Consider the following 6,050-nt stretch of genomic DNA (forward strand, 5'->3'; position numbering starts at 1 on the left):
GCTGATCAAATATTTCCATTTAGTCAGAACAGCACAAAAAACATAATGCAAAAAACTAATAATTATCTACTTATCTCTGATGTTTTATGGACTTTATTTTACAGTAAACATAGTCTTTCACAATCAGTTCCATAGATCTAAAAGTCCTACTGATTCCTCTGGGCATGTTGGTGTTGGTGATAGCTGGTGTCCTAGTAACATGGAAGATGTGGAGAAAGCACAGTAAGTATTCATTCTATAATGACTGTAATAAAAAAGTGATACGTTTGATTTTGGAGATATTTTCATGAGACAATCAATATTTTCCTTGAAGACAACTGTATTAGCCTATGTTATAACCAATGTATCTTGACATAAGAGGAGGAGACTCAAAAGTATAACTCTTCTATGATGAATGTATTCAGTATTATTCTAGTGTATCTCAGAGGTCTCTAATACTGCATCTCTCTTTCTTTATTCCAGAGGACAATAAGGCCATGGACCAGACAACAAACACCTCAGTGGTAGGCTACACTCATGTTCCTCTCATCTGACTCAAGGCCTTGTGGGTAAGACCCTGTCTGTGAAAAATGCAGGACGTGGCCATGGACAGGACATGGACATCAGATGGACTTAAATAACACATTAGCTCTTCAGCTACAGCGTCATGTCCATTGTAACTGTATAATTTATACATGTTAACTCTATATTTACAGTCAATGAAACATACCCAGGACTGTAGAGACAGTGTGATTTCAGTTTCTGGTTAAAGTACCACTCCAGCTATTTCTGAACTATTCCAGTTGAAAAAGGATATTCCAAGTATAAATACAGTAAAGTACATATACTTAAGGTAAAAAAAATATGACCTGAGTAAAATATATATATTTTTAGATGCAATCGTAAAATTCAAGGGTTTGGCAACACTTCCGGGAAGAATAGACAAGAATAGACAAACTACACACCCACACACACACACACTTCTGCCGTGTCATAGGACACCTGGACCACCTATTGAGATGTGCCATTTGTTCAGTAAATCAGGTGATAAATGATGTTGTAGGGAGGCTGCAGTGGGTCTTGAAGGTGATTTCCTGGTCAGCTTTGCAGACACAGTAGGCCTATGTTGCTTCTCTGTCCTGTTCCTATTTAACCTGACTGACACTGTGCTGTTTGAGAGGAAGAAAGCTCATATCTTAATATTGTTAAAACAAATACATGCCTTATATTGTGGATTATGTAAATATCCAAAGGTATCTCATACATGTAGACTGATGATGAGCTTTTATCATTAACCCCCTTTGTGTGTTTCTACCAGCAGGACCCATTTCCTGCCAATGGTGATGATGTGACTTACAGCACTGTCGTCCCCAAGAGGAGGAACCAGCGAAATGTACAGACCAGGGTAAGGCTGCTATTCTGATCACTATGATGTTAGTAGATGAAATTGTATCTGTGTTGTTCTATTGCCTTTATGTACCTATTCCTGTGTGTTTCCAAGCTGTAGCCTTCATTTCATCATCACAAATTGTCCCTCTTCACCTCTCTACCTGTTTGTGTGTCCGTCCTCTATTCTAGGCAGAACCTGATGATAATGTGGTCTACAGCTCACTATCCCTACAGCTGGACCCATTTCCTGCCAATGGTGATGATGTGACTTACAGCACGGTTGTCCCCAAGAGGAGGAACCAGCTAAATGTACAGACCAAGGTAAGGCTGCTATTCTGATCACTATGATGTTAATAGATGAAATTGTATCTGTGTTGTTCTATTGGCTATGTGGCAGACTGGTGCATGGGGTTATAGATGAAGTCACATATCAGAATCAGGTTTATTGTCCTACAAGAGGAACATCAGAAACAAACAACAGTTAGACATAAATAGTCCCACCCACCTGCCCATAGGAGGAAGATACATGGATCTGTTTAGAATTGTCATTGTCCCTGGGATGAAACTCCTCCTGAAGCTTGCAGTGAGACATTTAAGTGTCCGATATTAAGAAGGGACCACTATGGAGTGGGAGTCCAATCAGTTTAGATGCCGTGTTGGTGATCCTTAATAGTTTATTGTGATGTGAGACTGTGAGCAGGTTGTGGTAGCAGATACTTCAGTAGATGAGTAGTGGTGATGATGCTCCGGTAGAGTAGCAGAAGGAGTTTGGGTTTATCAGACAGGTTGATCAGACGCCTGATGACAGACAGACGTTTCTGGGACTTCTTAGTTATTTCAGTGGTGTGTTGATCAAAGGTTAGCTTGTGGTCTATTGTAATTCAGAGGTAGTTGAATGAAGGAATCATTTCAACGGCCTCTCTGTTGATGATAGAGCCGTCACAGGTGGGGGTTTTGGGATAGTCAATGGTTATTTATTTAGTTTTGGAGACGTTGCGATCTAGGTAGTTATTGTGGCACCATTCAACTAATTGGGTAACGGATGACTGATATTGCTGGAAGGATGGGGGTTCCTTCAGGAGGAACAGGATGGCTGTGTCGTCAGAGTACTTGAAAAGGAGGGTTTTGTGGTCCGTGTTTTGGCAGTCATTGGTGTTTAGGGTGTAGACACTGAAAATGTGTAAAGCTGTAAACATTTCTGAATTTTCATGTCTTTATGTATCTCATCCCATTTCAGCTATTCTGCAACAAATGGTTGCAGTGATTCCGAGCTGTAGTCTACATTCCATCATCACAGATTGTCCCTCTTCACCTCTCTACCTGTGTGTGTCCCTCCTCTCTTCTAGGCAGAACCAGATGATAATGTGGTCTACAGCTCACTAGCCCTACACCACACAGGTCAGTGTTGACTTATCTTCTCTCTCATGTACCTACACAGATGATGCTAATCTCTCAACAAAGAAACAGACAAGACTATACATTACTACTGTATGTGTACAATCCATCACTCTTTAGACCGGCTGGTCTCCAACAGGTCGACCGAGAGCTACCAGTAGCTCGCAGCCCACCTATCAGTAGCTCGCCAAACTATTCTGAAAGTACATGCAATTTTCACGTTCCACCGCAAACTGTCATAAACAAAGTATCAGACACCGGAAGCTCCCAGATACTATGCAACATTTACATTATACTGGTTAACAACTATTGGTTTGAAAATCCAAACCTAACACAATATCTGCTCATTAATTTCCAGGAATATTGCCCCTGTCTCTGTGGTGCGCGCATTTGTCTATCACTCTGTGTAGCCAGTTGATGTGATAATTATTGTGAGTTGACAGAAATACTTTCCACAAAACCTTGTCAATAAAATGTTAACTGCAAAGTAGGCTTACCTGGCAGAAGTATATCATGAGTAAGTACTATATATCATTTGAATCTATTATTTGTTATTTGCCAACTTTGCCATGAAACGCGCAGCAGCAGTACAAAACCATCGCTAGACTGGCACATTAGACTGCACTTCCTCACTCACTAGATGCGCGATTAAAGGGGAATGACATAAAAAAAATCAAAATGTTAGTTTTCTTCCAAAAATGGTCTTCTGATGTGATTTAGCCATTGACATCGACTCAGAACATCCAATTGTGCTGTTTCTCTATGAACAATTGTCATTATGAAAGTAAAATAAATAAATAATCTAAAACCAGGAAAAATGTAACTGAGAAAACATAATTTGGGATAAGAGTTAGAGTTGTTTATTGACCATTATTTTACCAGGTATATTGACAGAAACCATAGTGCACTACTTTCTATTGTACACTAAGGACCTGGGGAAGAGTTGCAGGGGTTATTGGTCCCGAGTGGCTCAGTTGGTACGCTAGGGTTGTGTATTCAATTCCCCTGGGGGACCAGTAAGTATGAAATTGTATGCACTCTACTGTAAGTCGCTCTCGATAAGAGCGTCTGCTAAATGACTAACATTTTACAAAAATATGTAAATGTTGAAGAGAAAACAAGAATGTGACTATTTGAAAGCTAGAAAAAAATGTGTACCTTGCAACATGCTTAAAGTATCTGTTTTTATCCTCATTATACAGAGAAGCTGACTACATTGTTATCATTATTTCTAGAACATGCCTGTATTGTGCACCAAACTACTTTCTTTCCAGCAGAGGGCAGCAACACAGCAGTGACTGACTGAGTGAAGCTCTTGGTCCTAAAGAGATCTTATCCTGGAAGGACAGCCCACGCCCCCTCCGTGTCACAACATGAGTCATGACTATCTATCTGCCTCTAATATGCTTCTGCCCACACCTCCTAACCAGTAGCGGTGCGTGGGTAAAATCACTGGGGAAGCCACCCATACTACAACCTTTGTGTAATAATAGCGTGGTTTGCTCTATAACCTGTTAATTTCATATGCCTTGCCACTGTGATATATAGGCCTAAAGGCCAAAACAATAATAAGACACAGTGGCAGAAAGAATTCAACCACACCTTTGTTTTATAACAAAACTGGAGAGCTACCTCTGTCCAGTGAAGTCCACAAAGCGTATTGCATGTACAGTAACAGACAGCTACATGACCTACAGCATGGTCAAGCAAGTTAATATCTCCGACATTTTCGGACCACTAAACAACTATTGATTTAGAACCACAGAGAGTTACCACAAGTCGCAAAGAAAACAGGAGCTGCCTTCACTATTCCAGCACCATTTCAACTTCAACTTTTCAACATCATCAAATCACCTCTGTTTAGTCTAATACAGTGGCATCTTTTTTCCCCACTCCTATTGATAAAATAATTATATTAAGTCATAGGAAAGTGTGACTGTGCATGAAGTTTCAAATGCATTCTGTCATTACTAAATGTGTAATGTGATATATTTTAACATTACTATTTTAACATTTTAACAGTAATAATAAAAAATATATAAAAATAAAATATAAAAAATAATTGTAAAGTGGTTGTCCCACTTGCTATCATAAGGTGAATGCACCAATTTGTAAGTCGCTCTGGATAAGAGCGTCTGCTAAATGACGTAAATGTAAATGTAATGTAATGTTAACACACCAAAAAACATTTGATTAATAAAATATTGAATCAGTCGTATTCCTCAGATGAATGGGATTATTTCATTGGTCCTCAACTCATGGCTCAGTTATTTCATTCAGGGTAAGTGAAGTTAGCTGTGAGTTAGCCTGCCCGGAGCAGTTTCGTTCGGAAGGATTCGTTGCCATAGAAATGTAACTGGCTAAAAGGTGAGCCACTTTCGTATGACCGGTTATCCCGAGTTGAACTCAGAGTTCACCAAAGTTACCTCACTAACTCCTCCAACCTGCTTCGTAGGATACCCCTCTGGTTGTTGACACACATTCCAGCAGCAGTATAACAGACACAGACACAGACACAGACACAGACACAGACACCCACCAACACATGGCTCCTCGTCTCTCCCTCTCCCTCTCCCTCCTCATCTTCTCAGGTAAGGGCACCATGTTTCTATGATGGGATTCAATCTCATGGTTCAGTTCACTACTGCTTGAAGTCAGGGAATATGCTGAAACTCTGAAGACAGGAGTATTGGCTGTTTGTTATCATGTACTGTATGTCCTTTTAAAATTATTTTAAAATGTATATTTTGAGCAAAGTAGTATCATTTCATCAGTAAGAAAAAAAAGTACATTGTTTTCTTTCTGAAAGTAAACATTTTTCTACAATATTCAAATGGTGTTTCTTAATAACAGTGGAGGTGCAAAGTGATTTCTCTGTATTGTGTATTTTCTTCAATCCCAGTCATCAATGTGTGTGTTTTATGTGTCTGCAGGTACGGGTGGTCTAACTCTGTGTCTGTACAGACAGGAGGCTCCATCCCATGTCACCAGTGGCGACCCCGTCATTCAGGGCAGTTGGGACAGAGCCCCACCTGTTTTGAGCCCCACCTATTTAGCTAAAGAATTTACAAGTTAGCCTGTTTTGCATGTCATTCTGGCATTCATTCGTGTCACATATCAGTTTGCAAACAAAGTACAAAAAATAATAATTGTTGAGTTAATAAAGCCGCATACAAACAATGTCTCTTTTTTTAATAAGGCAGCTCCAAAATGCAGGTATTTCAGGCTACCTCAATGCCTTCTGTGGTGGAGGGTCAGCCAGCAAAAGCACAGAGTGTAGGCGTTGG

General features: G+C 39.9%; 1 long non-coding RNA gene across 2 annotated transcripts; it reads left to right on the forward strand.

Moving 5' to 3' along the window:
* The first annotated feature begins 1,294 nt into the window (after positions 1-1,294).
* On the forward strand, positions 1,295-4,311 carry LOC121583187. Of its 2 annotated transcripts, XR_006003454.1 has the most exons (4): positions 1,295-1,384; positions 1,558-1,689; positions 2,715-2,766; positions 4,041-4,311. It is a non-coding gene; the product is annotated as an uncharacterized LOC121583187 (long non-coding RNA). The 2 variants fall into 2 exon arrangements; XR_006003453.2 differs by lacking the exon at positions 4,041-4,311 and having other exon boundaries at positions 2,715-2,795.
* The last annotated feature ends 1,739 nt before the right edge of the window (positions 4,312-6,050 follow it).

The sequence above is a fragment of the Coregonus clupeaformis genome, unplaced genomic scaffold (genome assembly GCF_020615455.1).
Source record: "Coregonus clupeaformis isolate EN_2021a unplaced genomic scaffold, ASM2061545v1 scaf0391, whole genome shotgun sequence".
Classification (NCBI taxonomy): domain Eukaryota; kingdom Metazoa; phylum Chordata; class Actinopteri; order Salmoniformes; family Salmonidae; genus Coregonus; species Coregonus clupeaformis.